The sequence below is a fragment of the Acomys russatus genome, chromosome 3, assembly GCF_903995435.1.
Source record: "Acomys russatus chromosome 3, mAcoRus1.1, whole genome shotgun sequence".
Classification (NCBI taxonomy): Eukaryota; Metazoa; Chordata; class Mammalia; order Rodentia; family Muridae; genus Acomys; species Acomys russatus.
The window spans coordinates 42,816,331-42,836,125 of record NC_067139.1 but is presented as its reverse complement, the minus strand read 5'-3'; the positions used below and the strand labels follow the sequence as shown (position 1 = coordinate 42,836,125).

Here is a 19,795-nt window from a genome sequence, read left to right as displayed (position 1 = left end):
AAATAAGAATGAGTCTTAGGTAATAAAAAAAATCTACTTATAAATATTTTGTCAAAGACTGGAGACAGAAAGAAACAAGGAAATAAACTGACAGAATCAGCACAGTCTCTGGCGTGTGCTTTGGAGCAAGAGAAGGAAAAAACTGAAGAATTAGAAAAGGAGCTACACAGGTAAATTTTTAATATTCTAGATCTTTTTAGTTACTCAGCTATCAATTTAACTTTAACTTAATGAATACTTAAATAAAAATTAATTGTGCATCCACCACTTTGTAACCAAAAATTATGTTTTTCTAAAATTTTAAATGATAGAAATGAAAATATACTTAAAAGCGAAGCTTCTGGAAAAACCATTTGTTCTTCCCTGTCTTGTATCGTTCCTCAAACTTGACCTTGTCCTCCCACCTGGCCTTGGGTTTCAGGGCTGGGTCTCTAAAGACATCCTTGTTGACAACAGTCTTGTCCAATGCGATATCCACAGAGTGCCTGGTGGGCATGAGGTGATTGTAGTTATAAACTTTGACAAATGACTTGAACTTTGAACTCTTGGCGATTTTCTTCTTGCCCATGGCAGCTGTCACTTTTTGGGGACAGCGGTCAATTCCAGCCACCAGGGCATGGCTGTGAGGGCGGTCTGAGGTGCATCATCGATGTTCTCAATGATGACGGCTTTGTGTCCAGAGTAACGTCCAGCCAGGACCAGCGCCACTTTCCTGGGTTTCATGAACTTGCCCATTTTCGCCAGCTAACAGCTGGCACCCAGCAGAAAGGAAAGAAGGCCCAAAAATTATGTTTTAAAAGGTCAATGTAGAACCTTTTTGTGTGTCCAAATATCAGTATCACTCTTTGACAGCTTTGGCAGCAGTAAGAACAGGGCCTTTGGCATAACAGTCATTGTTTTCTTTGTCTTCCAACTGGAATTTGTAGTTCTGAAATGTGTGAGTGTGTGGGTGTGTGTCTGTGTGTGTGTGTACATATATGTTTGTGCATATATGTGTGTGTGTGTTTGTGCATATATGAGTGTGTCTGTATGCATGTGCTTGCAAGCTTGTGTGTGTCTGTGTGGGTATGCATGTGTGTGTGTTTTTGTGTATATGTGTGTGCATGTGCTTGCGTGTGTGTGTGTGTGTGTGTGTGTGTGTTTGTGTTTCTTTTTGGTAATATCCTTCTCTTTGACATTCAAACCTGCTTATGTCTGAGACTCTGTTGTCCTTTCCCAGCACAGTTATGTCGATTGTATTTACTTTTTTCTACCTCTGTCTCATTTTCAGTAATAAAATATATGGAGAGGATAAACTCATTTGAACTGAAGTCTTTCGTGTTGACATGAGATATATATGTTCTTTTAAAAATATTTGTTTATTTATTTTTATGTACTCTATCTGCATACCAGAAGAGGGCATCAGAAAACTTCATACATGGTTGTGAGCCACCATGTGGTTGCTGGGGATTGAACTCAGGACCTCTGGAAGAGCAGTCAGTGCTCTTAACCTCTGAGCCATCTCTCCAGCCTGATATATATGTTCTTAAACTTTAGTTTGTTAGCTGATTGTATGCCCATGAATATAGATAATTTTCCCAAGAATATTTTTTTTTTTTATGAGACAGGGTTTCTCTGTGTAGCCTTGGCGCTCCTGGACTCGCTTTGTAGACCAGGCTGGCCTCAAACGCACAGCGATCTGCCTTCCTCTGCCTCCTGAGTGCTGGGATTAAAGGCGTGCGCCACCATGCCTGGCTTCCCAAGAATTTTTGATTCATGCTTGGTTGAATCTATGGATGTGAAACCTGTAGATAACAAGGCTGGCACACAAAATATATGTTATGTGTCAGACACGAAGGCATGAGGTGAACAATCATGTCTCTGCCACCATATTCGGAAGTATATAATATTTCCCAGCTTCTTTGACGTCCCTCCCCCATGATTGCTTTGGATTGGTTTCTGAGTTCTTGTGACTTTGTTCCTTGACTCTAGTCGATGTCTTTGTGTCATTTAGTTGTCCCTGTGCATGTGGCTTTGCATCTTCGGCACTGTGCTTATTTTATGCTGGCAAAAACCTGCAGCTATTTTGTCATCGCATGAGGAAAGTAGCCATTACAGAACTAAAAGTGAACTTGTTTCTCAAATAATTCTGTATGTGGTTACAGGTTTATCTGCCAAACTAATCATAAAAATTTTCCTCACAAGCCACAGCTGGTCAAGATGCAGCGATAATGTGACCTTGGGGTACCCATTCCCAAGTAATACATTTATGACAACACCCCTGCACTTCAGACTCGGGGATACACTGTAGAACAGGGTAGAAAGATTTTAAGAGACAAGGGAAGAAGACATATGCTACAAAATAGTTTGTTCTAAAATAAATAGATAAAAATAACATAAAGCGGGGTTGGAGACAGGGAGGGATGGCTCTGGGAGTTGTGGGAAGGTGGCCGTGGGGGTGGGGCAGCTCTGGGAGGAGTTGTGGGATGGTGGGGGTGGGCGTGGGGCGGCTCTGGGAGGAGTTGTGGGATGGTGGCTCTGAGAGGAGTTGTGTCCTGCAGTGTTGGGGGGACAAGATTAAGATACCTTACATGTGGCCTGAGAGATGGCTTAATGCTAAGGGCACTTGCTATTCTTCCAGAGAACCAGGGTTGGATCCCTAGCAGCCACATGACAGCTGGTTATCTGTTACTCCAGTCCGTCTGTAGGCACCACACACATGTGGTATATATACATATATGCAAGCAAAACAGGTGTAGGCATATGATAATACAAAATTAAAATACATTGTATGAAATTCCCTAAGAATATATATGTATATGAATTTTTATTAGAATACTTTCAAGTAATTTTAGATTGGTACAAATGAGACAGATTTATACTTTATAAAATAATTTCTTTACTATCTGTTTAAATATTATTTAAGTGCTTACACTTAAATTTTCACATGCTACTACTATGTTCTTACAGATTTATGGGAGTCTTAAAGATAACAGAAGAAAAGTTAAATGAATGTGAAAATAGAGAATTATATTTCGATGGCCATATGAAAAATAGAACATTTGAAGCGTTACAACATGAGGTAATTTGAAATCTTAAAGACTTAAAAATCTTAATTTGGGGGCACATAAAACTTCAAGCTCTTTGTCTATTAAAAATGTAAAGATTAAAATTGTTTATTATTATCATGTGTGTAAATGGTGTGTGTTTGTGATTACACACAGGATATGTGGAGGTTGAAAGAAGCTTTATGAAGTCAGCTCTTTGTAATAGGAACTTTTCTTTGCCTAATTTAATTGTCTCTGAGGCTTACTCCCTCCATCTGCTAACCGAGGCCTAGTACTGGAAGCTTTGAGCCTCAGTGCAATCTAATCTAGTCCTAGAATGTTTTCAGCCTCAAAACTTACTGCTGAATAAGCTCACCCTTTCTGGTTCTTTCTAAACCCTGGCTTCTCTCTCAGCCTCTGACTGAATTACTCTGCCTGGCCTCATACCAACTTTGGCAATCTGTTCTAATCTTCTGGCTCCTTCTCAATCTCTGGCTCAATCTGTCTTCACCTGTGTCTAGTTTATTCTCTCTTCAACCTCTTTCTGTAAAACTGCCTCCTCTCTCTTCCTACCCTGCTCTTAAACAGCCTCCATTTCCTGTGCTGTTCTCGTGAGAGTTGGGCATATCCCGTCTGTCAAATCTTTCTCTGATTCGTCACTGATCCTCCCATTCAATTAGACATCACTTTCAAACTTGGCTTGTTCTACAAACTAACTTTACCCTCATCGTTTGGGATTAAAGGCACGTAGCACCACGCCTGCACTTAATATTTTCTTCACCTGAAACTTGCTCTGCGGAAGGCTGGCCTTGAACTCACAGATATGCTTGCCTCTGTCTCCTGGGATTAAATGTATGTGCCACCACTGCCCAACATGTCTGCATTCCCCCCAGATCACACAGATCTAGAAGGTCTTTAGATGGGATCTGTTGCCAGAGCAGCCATGTTCTCAATTAAAATTCCTCTACAGCTCTCTCCTTCCACAGTTGTGTGGGTTTCTGGGATTGCAGTGGTGTTGTTAGGCTTGCATATAAGTGCATATAAGTGTCTCTATAGGTGACATCAGCTGTACAACCTTGGGTGAGTGAGAAAGTGCAAACCTCTGGGTCCACCTATGCAAGAGGCCCCTCAAAAAAGCTTATCCAGGAGGAGACTGTGAAGAGCCAGCTCATGCACTGGACAGGCTGGAGGCAATCAGGCAGGGTTCACTAATAATATAATAAATCTGCCCAGTAAGCTCACCTCTAGTGTAGGGATGCCAGGACCTGTCTGTCTATGCCATCAAAACGGAAATTACTCTCAAAGCTGTTACACGCACAGTGTGCTGCTCAGCCACCCCTGGCCTCCCTCCCTGCAGACAGTCTTTCTTGTATATTGATGCTCTGTTTGCCTAGCCTAATATTCTGGAACTTGGTAAGAGTGCTGTTTGGCTAGCTTGGTGATCATGGAGAAGCAGGGCTTATGAAACCTTTGTCCATGTGCTCCTGTCTTGCTGAGGTCATCTGTAGGTCTCATCACCAGCTTTACTTGCTATTTTGTGGTTCTTTTCTTTTGGGTTTCTGCTTACTTCAACCATGGTTCCTCTCCCCTAACTTTTTGTCTTTGGTAGAACCCATTTCCCCCTCTTCCCACATGACTGTTTTTTTCACCACTGAAGGATGGGAAACGGAAGTTTTGGGAGTCTGCAGTTATGACAAGTTCTCCAAGTTGTTCAGATGCCAATAAAGCTGGGAACCTTGATCTGAGACCACTTAGAAAATGGTGCCTCTCCCTTCATGGCTTTTCCAGGTTGCTCCATGCTCCACTGCTTTGCACTGTCTCGGCAGGAGACCGGGGAGGAAGAAGCTGAGCTAAGCTGTAATCTTTTATTGCAACAAAACCTGCTTTGGGGAGGCAGAACAAATTTATCCCTACCTGCAAACTCCAGGAAATCATCAAACTGAGCTTAAAACTGACTCCAATTATTATCATTCTTGACTTGGAAATCCAAGAACAGAGAAAAATAAGAGGAAAGGTAGGAAGAAAAGAAGGAAGGAAGGAAGGAGAAAGAGAAAGGAGCCCAGAAGGAGACCATAGAGTTAATGAAGTGAGCCCTTCTCTGCAGAGTGCGTCTCCTTTCCCCAGCATATGTAACACAGGGTGATGTATACTTGTAATCCCAGAACCCAGGAGAACAAGGTGAGAGAGCCACTGCAAGTTAGGGCAAGACCTTGTTTCAATAAAAACCAAATGAATGCAGCCCCAGTCCTCTGGATAGAGATGTCAGGATTAATGTTTTCTCAACAGGCAGCATATTTTCTAGTCTGGGGCTGGCCTAAGGTCTGAAGTCCACAAGGCATCCTGTGCGCTGGAACCCAAGGCATGAGCCAACATTATAATAGAGCCTGTGAGCACTTTGCCTGCCTGTGAACAAAGCACCTGGCCCGGGGGGCTCATCCACACCAGTGCATTTCAACAGTTTTATCTTGAGGGACACTTGAGGGCTCTGTTAGGTACTATTCTGTACCTCTGAAAAGAGTAAAGAGCGAGGCAGCTACTTTATGTCATTAAAATGTTGAACACAGTGAGTCAGAGCTTAGCATGCCAAAGTAATATGGGGGTAGCCTGCACGGTGGGAAGGTAGAGGGTTGGATGTGAAGGCAGCTGGGGACCAAAGTGTTCCAGACTCACAGAGCCGACCCAGGGTTGGGTGACTTAAGCCTGTCAGTCCTGAGCTCAGCTCTGCTGTCCCAGGGGAAGGCCTTTGCCCTGCACTTGTGCAGGTGGCTGTGAGTGTCTCCGACTTCACGGTTAGCTACCTCCAATGGTCAAGGAGGTTTTGCCACGTTCTTCCCTCTTCTTCCTGCAGGTCAGTTGAGTGTCCAGTACTTCCCTTGATTATCTGTCCTGGAGCACAGGAGTCACTGGGCCCTGCCTGTCCTGGATGCTTTTGGAGTTTATTTAAGGTTCTGCTTCCTATGTACTGGTCCTATCAATAGAGCCTGGAGAATAGAACAAAAGATGACCCTGAGAATCTAGCACATTAAAATTAGCCTCTGCCCCGACTTCTAGAGAAGGGAAGAAGTAAGAGGAAGCAGCGCTTAGTATGTGTCTTTTTTGTGTTTGTTGTGTGGTCCTCAGAAAGACCATCTCAGAGAAGACGGATGGGAAGCCTTATGTGAGCATGTTTCCAGGTGCACTTTGCTTTACTCAATGTGTGTGAAAGCACTATTGATTCTTTTCTCTTTCTTTCTTTCTTTCTTTCTTTCTTTCTTTCTTTCTTCTTTATTCTTTCTTTCTTTCTTTCTTCTTTCTTCTTCTTTCTTTCTTCTTTCTCTGTCCTTTCGTTCTCTTCTTCTTTCTTTCTTTTTTTTTCCAAGACTGGGTTCTCTGTGTAGTCCTGGCGGTCTTGGAACTCACTATCTGGATTAGGCTGGCCTTAAACTCAGAGATCCATCTGCCTCTGCCTCTGAAGCACTCGGATTAAAGGCTTGCGATACCACGAGCCAGCTCGCAGCTTGGTTCTTATCTAGTTTGTTCAGTCTGACTACATAAGGCACTAAACTCTGTGCTTTCAAAGAAGGAAAACAAGAAACAGTTATAGAACAATGAAAATGGAGGGCTAAGGGCGAATGTCCACTTTTGTGACAAAGATGGTGACAAAGAGTGTAGCTCTGTGACTCCTAGTGACTTCTGAGAACTTCAACAGACGACTCGCCAAGGTTCTGCTACAGATTTTAATAAGTTACAACTGCATTTATGTCAGAATTATGCATTTATTCTTATTAGACTATTTTCAGTCTAAATCCATCACTACAAACTGTATTTTTCCTCATGTAGATCCACTATCTTAAAGATACATGGGAACCTATACATTGCAAATACCTACATCAAGATATAAACATTCAACTGGCTGAAGAAGAGCTGTTAAAAATAAAAACAGACCAAGAGGATTATGAAAGCCTACGCAAGATTCAAGGAAACGTGGAAAAGGAAGTATTAGCCCTCAAACGTCTGGTTCAAGAGAACATGGTAAGTCAAGGTCAGTTCAAGAGCATGAAAGGAGAGCCAGGCAGGAACAAGGCACCACATCCTGGAGGCATGGCACAGTAGTCCAATTTAACATTTTATTTGCTTGTATCATCCTTAGCTTCATTTCACCGAGAATGACATTTTGGGTAACTCTGTTGTGTGTTTCCTCCACTTTACTTACAGCAAGTTGATTTGTATATTTCTGGAAGGTAGACGACCTGAGTCCTCCCCTTTAGAGATCCAGTCCCCATTATTACATTATAATGATTATTGTTTTGAGTCATTTGTCTTTTAAAGCTAGCTTGTGTATAAAAAGTCTATTGGGAAAAAAACCGCATCATCCAGTGGATTTGTTCTTAAGTTACAATGCTCAAGTTTTTATTTATTTATTTATTTATTTATTTTTGAGGCAAGGTTTCTCTGTGTAGCCTTGGCTATCCTAGACTCCCTTTGTGGACAGGCTGGCCTCGAACTCACAGCAATCTACCTGCCTCTGCCTCCCAAGTGCTTGGATTAAAGGCGTGTGCCACCATGCCCGGCAAGTTTTAAATTTTTGAATGACTCCATGACTGAGAGTTATCTGGTGACAGGAATGGAAAAAACGAGAGTGGTTCTCAGCTGAGGCTGTAACCCAGTGGCAGGGCACTTCAGCAGCACACACAGGGCTCCAGATTAGATTTCCTTTAGCATGAAAGAGAAAAGAAGAGCCAGTTAATGTTCTCTGACTCAGGTGTAGTGCAGTTCTAGGAAATCGAAGGTAAATATATTAATGTCCAGCATATGGTATCGAATATATGCAGCTGCTAGTGATTTATGAGTTCTGGAGATACATACACAGTACTCCCTTTGGGTATAGTTATTTTTAAAAATATTTACTTCGTTTTAGACACAAGCAGAAGATGAAAAAACATTAGAGAAATTAAGAGAGAACAATAATGGTTCTAGAATGAGTCAAGTGATACTCAGGGTCAAAAGTTTGGAATCAAAACTCCCTGAGATAAAAAGTCAAGTGGATTCTTCTAGAAGAGAAATGGAAAAATACAAACAACTCTACGTAGAAGAAAATAAAAGTAGAAAATCACTCTCTAGTGCACTAAACAAGTAAGTCAAAACAGCAATGGAAAATAATTCAACTCACTTATTGGTCTCTAAAGCATGATTTCTAGTAAAACAGGTTTTTTAGATTAGTAGAATATGAACGGTAGCTACACAATAAACGTTGGAAAATAACGGTAGAGAATGAATTGCACTTAAAACGTTAGTCCGTGACAGACTATTTCTTCTCAGTTTTCTAGCTTTGGTTTTATGTTGTGGCTGCCCCTTTTATATTTTCACAGGGCTAGCCTGCTCTACTAGTTATTTGTTTTGTTGTTGTTGTTGTTGTTGTTTGAGACAGGGTGTCTGTGTAGCCCTGTCCTGAAAGTCATTATGTAGATCAGGCTGGTCTTAAATTGGTAGAGACATGCCTGCTTCTGCCTCCCAAGTGATAGTGTTAAAGGCAGGAGCCACTATGCCCAGTTTTATTAGTGTTTTGAATATCTACTTTTTTAGTTTTTGTTTGTTTTTTGAGTCAAGGTTCCTCTGTGTAACCTTGGCTTTGTAGACCAGGATGCTTGAACTCACAGGGATCCACCTGCCTCTGCAGCCATAAGTGCTGGGATTAAAGGCATGCACCACCATGCCCAGCCAAATACCTACTTTTTAATAAAAATACCCCTAGATTCTTTTCACAGAGTTATTAATGCGTTTATTTTGAAGGTTGCGCTTGGACCCAAATGGGTGAGGAGAAGCCGTAACACCACTACCCTGGGTACATTCTGAACTTGGGAAATTATTTTTTTTTCCTTTTATTTATTTATTTATTTATTTATTTTATTAATTTATTCTTGTTACATCTCAATGTTTATCCCATCCCTTGTATCCTCCCATTCCTTCCCCCCCTCCCCCCGAACTTGGGAAATTAACTTTCCTCAGTTGTGATCTTTGGTATTATCAGTGCCCATGGCAAACTTCCATTTACACTTTTTCTCTATACTTAAAGATAAACTCATGAGAAAAGATTAAAACATGAATAAATGGATATGTTATTCACAACGCGGTTAAAGTAATTCCTTGGTTAGCATGAGACGGTGTGTACAACACAGAAAACACAAGAGCCAGCTCTTAGGGCTTGGCAGCGGGCTCACTCAAAGCTTTCTTCTTTTAAAAAAAAATGTAAATGTATGCCATGGCTTCAGAAAACAGGGTCTGACCTTCAAGTTCTTTGAGGCAGCCAAGGGCAATGGAAGTAGCCTGCATAGTTTTGGAAGCCTTGTGGGTCTCCCCTAATGAAAACTCAAAGGGAGGTTTTCCAGGCTGGCTACTGGGAGTTTTGTTAGCTTGTCTATGACCACAGCAAGAACATTAGTTCTTTGGGTGACCTCATTGGCTATTTCCTCTTTCCCTTCAAGAATGATCTCTTGGGGGTAAATCTTAATTTATATATAGATTATGGACAGAGTGCACAGATGTTAAAGGCAAATAGATGACAAATGATTTCATGGGATGATTTTAAAAACCCAAATTGCTTTACCAATGACAAAGACTTATGGTTTAAAAAATTTTTTTATATTTATTTTATGTGCATTAATGTTTTACCTGCATATATGCCTGTGTGAGGGTGTCAGATCTTGGAGTTATAGACAGCTGTGAGCTGCCATGTGGGTGCTGGGAATTGAACCCGGACCCTTTGGAAGAACAGTCTGTGCTCTTAACCATTGAGCCATCTCTCCAGCCCCCTGTGGTTCTTTTTTTTAAGTTCTTATTCATTGTATACATTTAAGGAGCACAACGTGATATTTGGACACAATCACATATCGGGAACTCACTGTATTGCTAAACAAATTAACATAACCACAGTTTCACATATTTAACTCTTTGTAATGAAAATATTTCTGCTGTCATCTTCCAGATGTAAGTAAAACCTTTCAGAAGGTGGTAGTTGTGACTCACTGCTAACCCTGGTAACATTGCCATCTGAGAGGGGAACAGATGTCTTTTGTGTTAGCAGTGAGGGATTCCTCTCTGCATAGATGCTCTTTTTTCACAACAGCTGTAAATCTGTAATTGTGTGAGGCTGGTTTGCTCTGATACATTTTCAGCTCAAAGACTATTTGTTGGGCCATTCTGATTATTCCTATAGCATTTTTCAGAGCAAAATAAGTAATTTAAGAGTTATTAAGGAGAAAAATAAGATGCTAAATACATCCTTGTTGCAATCCTCACAGGATGATGGAAAGACTTGAGGTATCTAAAAAGAAGCTTATGCGGGTCAGCCAGAAGAAAATGACCTTGGAAACTATTCTGAGTTCCCTGCCTGTTCAACAGTGCCCCTCAGATTGCCAAGCTCAATCCTGCTGTGGGACACAGCCCTGGTCTGCCTCCAAAAGATGCCTCATTTCTTCCTACTTCAGAGCTGCAGCCTGTTTGCAAGAAGAGCATGAGGAAGGGCCTGTCCAAGGTTATCAAAATTGTCTTTTGTTCAGGAAATTTTCAGTTCCTAATATAATACTTGCTTTTAATTTGATGAAATACTGAGTTGTTTAGTTGGATGATGCATACTAAGCAGAAATTACAATGATTTCTTTTAACAAATAGATATTTGACAGATTTTAATGAGGCACTAGAGCTTGTTTTTTAAAGAAATACCCAGTTGTTGGGTCTTGTAGGGTGGTTTCTAGGGGTGGTCTGCAAGATGCTTGCAGGGCTAGTTTCAGGTCATCTGTAGAGAAACTGCATTTCCATTGGTTGTCCTTCATCTGGCTCAGCAGGCCAGTGTCACAGGATGTTCTTCTCTAATGTCCAGAGACCCAAAGAGAGACAGAGTCCTTTTTGGGAAAGACCATTTTAAGTTCTAACTTTCATTTTTTAAAAATGAGATAAGGCCAGGCATGGTGGCGCACACCTTTAATCCCAGCACTCGGGAGGTAGAGGCAGGCAGATCGCTGTGAGTTCGAGGCCAGCCTGGTCTACAAAGTGACTCTAGGATAGCCAAGGCTACACAGAGAAACCCTGTCTCAAAAAAACAAACAAACAAACAAAAACAAAAAACCAAAAAATGAGATAAGCTCCTTTAAATGGAGAAAATATAGGTTTTTTTAAAGCTTTAAACCGATACAAGCCACAAATGAACAATAAAAATGACCTCATATATATATGTATATGTATGTATATCTCAATACACACACACACACACATATCGATATTGCAAATTTCATTTTGTAATCATCACCAATGCAGTAGCATAATACTGAGTAACTACTAAGTTAGCAGAGTGAAAGTGGGGTCCCAAAAGCCCTGGTGATGCAGACAGAATAAGTAGACCCAGCATCTAATAGATAAAGAACGCCTTATCAGTCATAGAGTTACTCTGGACTCAGCCAATTGGATGTTCTTACCCTGGATTGTGCCTGTTTCCTCAGGAGACTCAAAAGAGGTCATCAGAAAAGAGACATTTCTATCTCTTCTAGCTCTTACTGGCAGATTTTGGTGACTTTAAACCTTCATGTGAGGAAGGGATTTTCAATTGCTCTTCCAATACTCAAAGACTTGTTTAAAAAAAAAAAAATCACTATTTGCTACTTGCCATTTGAGATCTAGGCCACCCCTACTTTTCACCAATCAGAACAAAACAGGAGCCTTCATTGCTCAAGATGTTTATAAGTAAACGTTGGGGGATTGATCATGGAGAAGCCCCTCCCACTAGTATTTTATGCCTGTCCTTTTCCGTTTGTCTTCCTCTCGTCTTTGCTGTCTCTTTCTCAAAGCAGTTGCCCTCAGCTATGATTTCTACTGTGTAGTATTCAATGCTCACTGAAGGAGAGGAAAGGGACGGGTAGGATGAGGCCACAGCACAGCTGGAGAGAGGAAATTACTCTGCCAGGTGCTCTTGAAGAACTAGGAGAAGACAGGTGATATCTACTTGAATTTGTTATTCCTCACGTAGGAATTATCTAGTCCTAGAGTTAAAATCTGTTCACACAGGCCTGAGGTGTGCTCAGAGGAAGAGTACATGTTAGCTCACACAAGCCCCAGGACCCAGTCAGCACCAAAACACATAAGCAAGGAATTAAATGGATCAAGTGGGAGGGCGAGGGAGGGAAAAGAAATGAAAGGATGCCTTTAGGACAGAAGTAAGGAATTTGGGGTAATGTTTTTTCTTCTCCCTCCCTCCCTCCCTCCCTCCCTCCCCCCCCCCCCCCCCCCCCCCCCCGTGTGTGCGTGCAGAATGCACCTGCACGCACTGAGGCCCCAGTGAGGGTGTCTGGCTCTATGGTGCCAGAGTTGCAGGTGGTTTTGAGTTACCTGACATGGGTGCTAGGAACTGATCTGGGCTCCTCTGGAAGAACAGTTTATGTTCTTAACAGCCAAGCCATTTCTTCAGATACCGAGTGGAAATTATATGTTATGAAAATATTTTTGGGAAAAGTATGCATAATAACAAAATCTACTACCTGTAAGTGTTAAATAAATAATTCAGAAAAGAACTTTGGATGGAAGATAATGTCACATTGCTGGTTTCTAACATACAGTTTTCCAAAATGTGATACTACAGGAAGTGTTTCAGCCTCCTCTGGTGTTGAGTTGTTACACTTACAGGACTTTCCCATAGTGCTGTTGTCACAGAAATGTGATGGAAAGCAAACCCTGGGAAAGCGTCCGTCAAAGAAGTCCCTCTTCCTGCCTACAGTGAGTGAGGGCATTGACCACCACACTCTCGCTGCCACCAAACATGTGCATTCTGCTTTCTGCTTTAGGGTCTGCTTGGGATATCAACAAAACTACTTAGTTTCTTCCATACAAAGATTTAAATGGCAGCATAAAAACAGGGGGCATTTCTAAGATAGTCAGAAGCATTTTTAAACATTTTATAATTAATAATTTATAATTAATATAATTAGCAAACATTATAAAAAGATTTAAAATTTGTATTTTATGTGTGTGAGTGTTTTGCCTGCATATATTTACATGCATGACATGCATGTCTGGAATAGAAGTTTACTACAACTAATAAAATAGTTCATTCAGTATAAATACATATTTATTTAAGCTTTGTATCAATAAATCATACTCTTTAAAAAAAATACATCTTTTTATTGTTAAGTCAAAGAGGTATCAAAGTTAAAGCAAAACGTACAGGGTAAGACCTAACAAAGCTACAAAGGAGCATCAAAGGAAGTGAAAATGCAACTAGGCACAGGGCGGTTATGAATTATTGGACACAGGAAGGTTATGAATTATTGGACACAGGAAGGAATGCAGAGGGAGCACGGTGAGAATGCTCTAACGAGGCTAGGGGAGACGTCTGGTGTTGCTTTGATTGCTCGCAAGCGCCCAGGTAAATGAAGAATGGGATAAGATTTCTAACATCCACTATGTGCTTAAGAGTCATCTGTCCTCCCCGTTGGTGCTGCCTCTGTCATCCTCTTCTTCCTCAGCCTCTTTCTCATCATCCTGATCAACTCCAGCTGGTCATGTCCCCACCTTCATTGTCGCCCTCATCCAGCAGGTCGCCCTCCTCAGCAGAGTCACCTGCACCTGCCTCAGACTTCATCCTTCTTCCCAGAGGTGCTGTTCTGCTCCTCCTTGGACTTTTCATTCTTCTTCTCATCTGGGGATGAGAGGGACAAGTCTGCTTGTTTGCTTTGTTCTTTTTCACTTTTTTTTTACAACTCCCCCTCCCCCGGGCTTTCCAGCAGAGAATCCATTTTTTGTTTTATCTGAGTCAGCTCCTTCTTAATGGCCTGAAGGTCATCATCTTTCAAGCTTCCAGACTTGGAAGAAGATCCCCAATTGCCCACTCTTCAAATTGAATTCACTTTTGCCCCTTTGTGAGGGTGTTTCCTGACACACGCTGGCATTTAGAAGGCACCACGGCTCAAGCAGGAGGAGGAGGAGGAACACGTGCTGGGTGACTGTACACCCTGTCATAGTAATCCCATTGAAAGTCATAGTCCAAGTCACATGAGGAGCCGAACATCTCTGCTGCAGATTGTTTCACACCTGCTTTCCCTCAATTCCCTTTTGGCTCTGCAGCCAGGTTAATATCTAAAACCTGGCCAGCAACATTCTGCCACCCTCTCCAGCTACAACAGCCTGGAAATCTCTTTCATTAACATACTGCATAAAGGTAAAGCTCCTATGCACAGAGCAACCCACAATTTTGCCATACTTTGAAAAAAATGGCCTCCATATCACACTTTTTGACCACAAGAAGGTTGAGATTTCCAATGAATACATGGGAATTCACGGAGCTGTTTTGTTGATAACATTGCTAGCCATCTCCTTGATGATGAGGTGTCTCACAAAGCTGAAAACAAGAGGAAGGAGAGGGAGAGAGAGAGAAAAGAGACTGCCTCTCCTACTGCGGGTCAATGCTAAGATGCCAAAGCTACAGCAAGCAGGGAGCACATGACCGTTCACTCTCTGTCTCTTCACAAAACCTAAACCATACTCTTAAGTAATGTATATTTAGTGAATATATGTCCCTGTACTCTTGTTCAGATCTTGGCACAGATGTCTTCTCTGTGATCTAAACTTAAAATAAGTAGAAATTTTATTTATATGATTTCGTTTTCTTGAATCAGTCCTCATTAGGTCTAGTGTCTAAAATCTTAAAATGTCTATCATGTTCATAATAATTACTTTAAGCATTCTGTAAATAACATTTGACTTATTTCAGAGGCAGACGGGGTTGCTAAAGCACATGACCAGAGAAGCAGAAGAAGGTATGCTCCCTCGCTTGAGAGTTAAATTTAGATTAAGTAATTGACTTCTAATATAAATTATAAGCAGCACAATAGGCTCTTCCCTCTGCTTAAAAAAATTTCTACATCAACTTGTTCCTAAGTAGATCAAACAAAAGATGCAAGCACACACATCGCTAGCACACATTTATTCCTCATTTTTCATGGTCTGTGGCTTTGTCTCCAAAAGTCTCTGTACCCTCATGTTTTCTATCCCAGCACTTTATCACTCTGTCACCATCGCCCTCTCAGAATGATGGTAGAAAAACCCAGACTCTTCCAGCAACACTTAGAGGAGGAGTCACTGTGTAAGCTGTCCTCTGCAAGTGCCATTTAAACTCCTGCCACTGTTTTCTCACTGCTTCGTTTTCCCCTCAGGGAAGTGTTGTTTCCTTAGCCTGCACTAACACAAGTCATCCCCATCAGCCAGGTGGTTGTCCACACTCATCCTCGTACCTTGCCACCTGCCTACTCCACTTCTTTCTCTGTAAGCATCCCACCACATGTGTGCTTTTTCCCACCTCTAGCTGTTAGTGGGCTCTGCTTCCATCTTCCTGGCTTGCTCTCTTCAGTGTTTCCCTCCACCATAGAGCCTGTAGTCCTGACCCAAGATGGACTTCCAAGTTTCATCTGTGTTTTCCCACAGTTCCCTGTATTATACCTGCATAATAGCCACGACCTGAGTGGACATTGCCTGTCCATCTGATTTGGGAGGATTACATCATATGGTTGCCGCATAGTGGGCCCTCTTGTCTTGACTCTGCTGCTTGGTCCTTATGACTTAGCCCATGGTTTGTCCATGAATACAAATGGAAACTGTCTGGTACTTAGCTATGATGATATCAGAGTCTGGGTGCAAACCACAGGCACATCACAATTTTTCTCATTTTGTATTGTGGTTCATACACAAGTTGGTTCTCAAACACTGGTGATTCAATGTTTCCTACCTACTTCTGCTAAGTTACTTCTAAAGCTGTTGGGATCAAACATATAATTCTTTTTTTTTTTTTTTTTTTTTTGTTTTTCGAGACAGGGTTTCTCTGTGTAGCCTTGGCCGTCCTGGACTCACTTTGTAGACCAGGCTGGCCTCGAACTGAGAGATCTATCCACCTGCCTCTGCCTCCCGAGTGCTGGGATTAAAGGCGTGCGCCACCACACTCGGCCAAACATGTAATTCTTGCTTTTCTTTCTAGATTCTGCTCCAGTTGATCCTTGGTCCTTTAAAGCTTCTGCCTTGTGACCTACATAATCTACATCAACACAAATAAAAAAATGAGAAAATTTAAAGAAAAAATATTTTTTCTAAAATATAACATTTGTTGAATGATTGTTTCCCATTATAATGTACTAAGTAAAAATCATAAACTTTAAGCAGTTGAATGACTGCTTGTCTGATTTTTCTCCTTTAAAAAAATCTTATGCTACTCCTCTCACATTAACTGCCTGTAGTCCCTCACTGAGTGTTGAGGCCTAACGGTCCTCTCACCGCGTAGGACACCGTGATGATGCCCCAATATTATGTAGAATTTCTGCAGAAAAACCAGCTGTATGGAGCTCATGAGTGTATTACCATGTCATGTCCAGAAGACCCCATGTCATAGCATTTCTCTCCAAACTTTGACACTTCCATTCTTTCCTTCTCTCCCTTTCACGGTAGTACATGAGCCTTGTGGGATATTGGACTGGTTGATTTCTGTCACACTGATGCAAACTTAGACATAATCAAGGAAGACAGAATCTTAGAGGGATTGTCTCCCATCAGTCTGGTAGGAAGTCTGTAGGGACATTTTCTGGGTTGATGCGGGAAGGCCAGCATACTGTGGGTGGTGGCATTCCTTGGCAGATGTTCCTAGGTTGTATAAGAAAGCAGGCTGGCCGGGTGTGGTGGCGCACGCCTTTAATCCCAGCATTCGGGAAGCAGAGGCAGGTGGATCTCTGTGAGTTTGAGGCCAGCCCCGTCTACAGAGTGAGTCCAGGACAGCTAAGGCTACACAGAGAAACCCTGTCTTTCCAACCAAAACAAACAAACAAACAAACAAACAAAAAAAGGAAAGAAAAAAGAAAGCAGGCTGAACAAGCTGTGAGCCAATGAGCATCCCTTCATGGCTTCTGCTTACGTGTGTATGATGCTTGTGGTTCGGGTGCTTGTAACGCACATATGTACAGGTCAGCAGCCAACTTTTGGGAGTTGGTTTGATCCTCCTCACATGGAGTCTAGGGATGGAGCTCGGGTTATTAGGCTTGTATGGAGAGTGATCTTAACATGGTGAGCCGTCTCAATGATCTTCTCCCGCCACCCAAAGTTTAATTCACGTTAACATTCTGTAGTGAGAATTTTGGTCTCTTTACAAACAAATGCTATGCGAGTATGTTTCTGTTTTAATCCCAGGTGTGGGATATGGGGCTGCTTCAGATTGCCTACGGTAGCTGACTATGATTTGCCTCCTCCTCTCATAGGTAGGGACATAATTTTGCCAGCTGAGAATAGTTTGTTTGGAATTCTGGGGACTCTTCAGAGGGCATATAGATGCCAGAGCCCCGGGAGGCAGCTGCTGTACCCTCAGTTGCTGTCTGCTCCTGCTGCTTGCTGTTTCCAGTTGCTGTTTGTTGTTTGCTGGATTGCTGTTTGCTGGTTAGAGATATCCTGCTGACAGAGATCAAATTTGCCCCAAGACACTCAGTACCCATAATCAGCAGGAAGTAGTCTAAAGATATTGATGCCTCTTTACCTTCTAGCCTTCTTTCTTTCCTACTTAGTGTTGAGGGGTTGGAAGGTATAGGGGTGGTGTAGGGAGGTAGGAAATAGAACCAAAGTAGTCAAAATCTGGCTACAACTTTTTTTTTTTTTTAAAATAAAAGAGACATATTTCTTATATTCTTCTCCCTCATTAAAAAAAGAAAAGCCTTGGAAACTGCTATTAAGAAACATACTTGGCTGTGCGTGTATCTCAGGGGTAGAGTGAGCTTGCCTCACATATGGAAGGCTCTAGACTCCCTTTTAATGCTGAAAAAGGCATGGCATGTTAATATAACTAAATATGTCTCAGTACAATCAACTATGAATTGTATAGCACACAGGAAGTTTCTGCTTTTAGCAGTATTGTGTCCAGAAGAAGCCATCATGTTTTCACTGCTCTTGGAAATATCTTCATTTATCGTGTATAAAAAGATAGGCTCTGAAGAACCTTGTGTTCAGAACACATAAAGATCTTTTATAACAACACTAAAAGGCCACCCACTGACACGGTGGGCAATGGATCTCAACAGACACTCTCCACAGAAGACATTCAAATGGTTCACTAGCACAAAGGAAGATGTCCAACATTACCAGCCCTCGAGCAATACAAATCAAAGTACAACCAGATGCTACCGAATGTCATTAGGATGGTTTATTAAAAGGTAAGTGCATAGTGAGGGCACAGTCCTGGAGTCCCAGCACTTGGTAAGTGGAGGAAAACATACACGAGTTTGAGGCTGGGCAGCAAGATCTCTTTTAAAAATTAGAAATTAAGTGTTGCAGGTTGAGGACATAGCTCAGTGATATAGGACATATCTAGCACATAGAAGCACTGGGGCACACATAAGCATATAGTATTTGAGGAACATGAATCTGCTACATTTGTTAAATATGAAATGGTGCATCCCTTAGCACCTCTATGTGCTCAGCATGATTTATAATAAACACAAATAGAAAACCTAAATACCTACCATTAGATCAATGAGTAAACAAAGTGTGGTGTGTTGATACCAGGGAATATTACATAGCCGTAAGAGGAGAATAAACCTTAGAAACATTAAACTCAGTCAAAGAAGCCAGGCCAGAGAAGAACGGGATAGTTCTACAGTAGGTGATTTCATTTCTATTAACTACCAGAGAGTTAGATTAGTAGCTGATAGGGGGTAGGGTCTGGAGGAACAAGGTATAAGTATTAACGGATAAAGGGGTTTTCTGGAGTAATAAATATGTTTTAAAAAACAAACATTGTGTTGGTTATATAAGGACATACTAAAAAACCCTTTTGAATTGTATACTTTAAAAGAATTAATCCAACACCGATGTCCTCTGAGAGACTCCACCCAGTGGAGGGTTGATTGGGACAAATACTGTGACTCGAAGCATGTCATGTTGTGGAGATTGTGACTTTGTCTTAGCAACAGGCTGGTTTTGTTGATTTCCATGGGGCCTAGGGCCAAAACCTCAATTGAATGCTATCATGTACCACCACTGTGTCACCTGGTTACAAGAGATGGGCTGTTGAAACTCCCCCATTTCCAGGAGTCCTCATGTGGATCCTCTTCTCAGATTGTAGTAAGTTTTCAGTGCATTAGGTTTCCACAGCACACCCAGAATGGCCCCAAAGTAAGTTCCAGCGGTCACTTCCTGCGCTTTCTTCCTCCATCCCATCTCCACTATCAGCCACACTGTGATCCCCATCTGTGCCCAGTATTCCTTTAGAATATCTACAGAGACTATTATTAGTGGTCTTATAAGACCAGGAACAATTCATGGCCTTTAATGGGAAGCACAATTCTCCAGGGGCTACAGGACTAGGAAAGAACAGGATTGGGTACTCTGAGACTTTGAACATGTATCCTTACTTTTCTGAAAACTAGCAGATGTGGACAAGAAGCTTGACTCACACAAGTTTGGAACTGGAAGAAGGCCAAGAGTGACGTGTTTTAGAAATGATGTTCAAGTCTATCAAGTCTGGATAGTTTGGTCTTTTGATATCTACTCTGAGTTCTTTATATATTTTGGAATATAGTCCTCTATTGGATGTGAAGTCAGTAAAAATATTTTTCCATTCTCTAGACTGTAGCTTTGTCCAATTGACAATGTCCTTTGCCTTACAGAAGCTCTTCAGTTTTGTGAGAACGACCCACACAGCTTACTTATGCTAGGAAAGTGTTCTGTTACAGAGCTCAAAGCTTACTCTCCTTTTAGTGTTCCATTTTGAGCCCAGAGTACTTTGC

At 41.6% G+C, this 19,795-nt stretch overlaps 2 pseudogenes; both read right to left on the bottom strand.

Moving 5' to 3' along the window:
• Positions 1-325: 325 nt before the first annotated feature.
• Positions 326-735, bottom strand: LOC127187024 (60S ribosomal protein L27-like; annotated as a pseudogene).
• Positions 736-13,463: 12,728 nt separating this feature from the next.
• On the bottom strand, positions 13,464-14,357 carry LOC127187065 (heterogeneous nuclear ribonucleoprotein C-like; annotated as a pseudogene).
• Between the last annotated feature and the right edge of the window lie 5,438 nt (positions 14,358-19,795).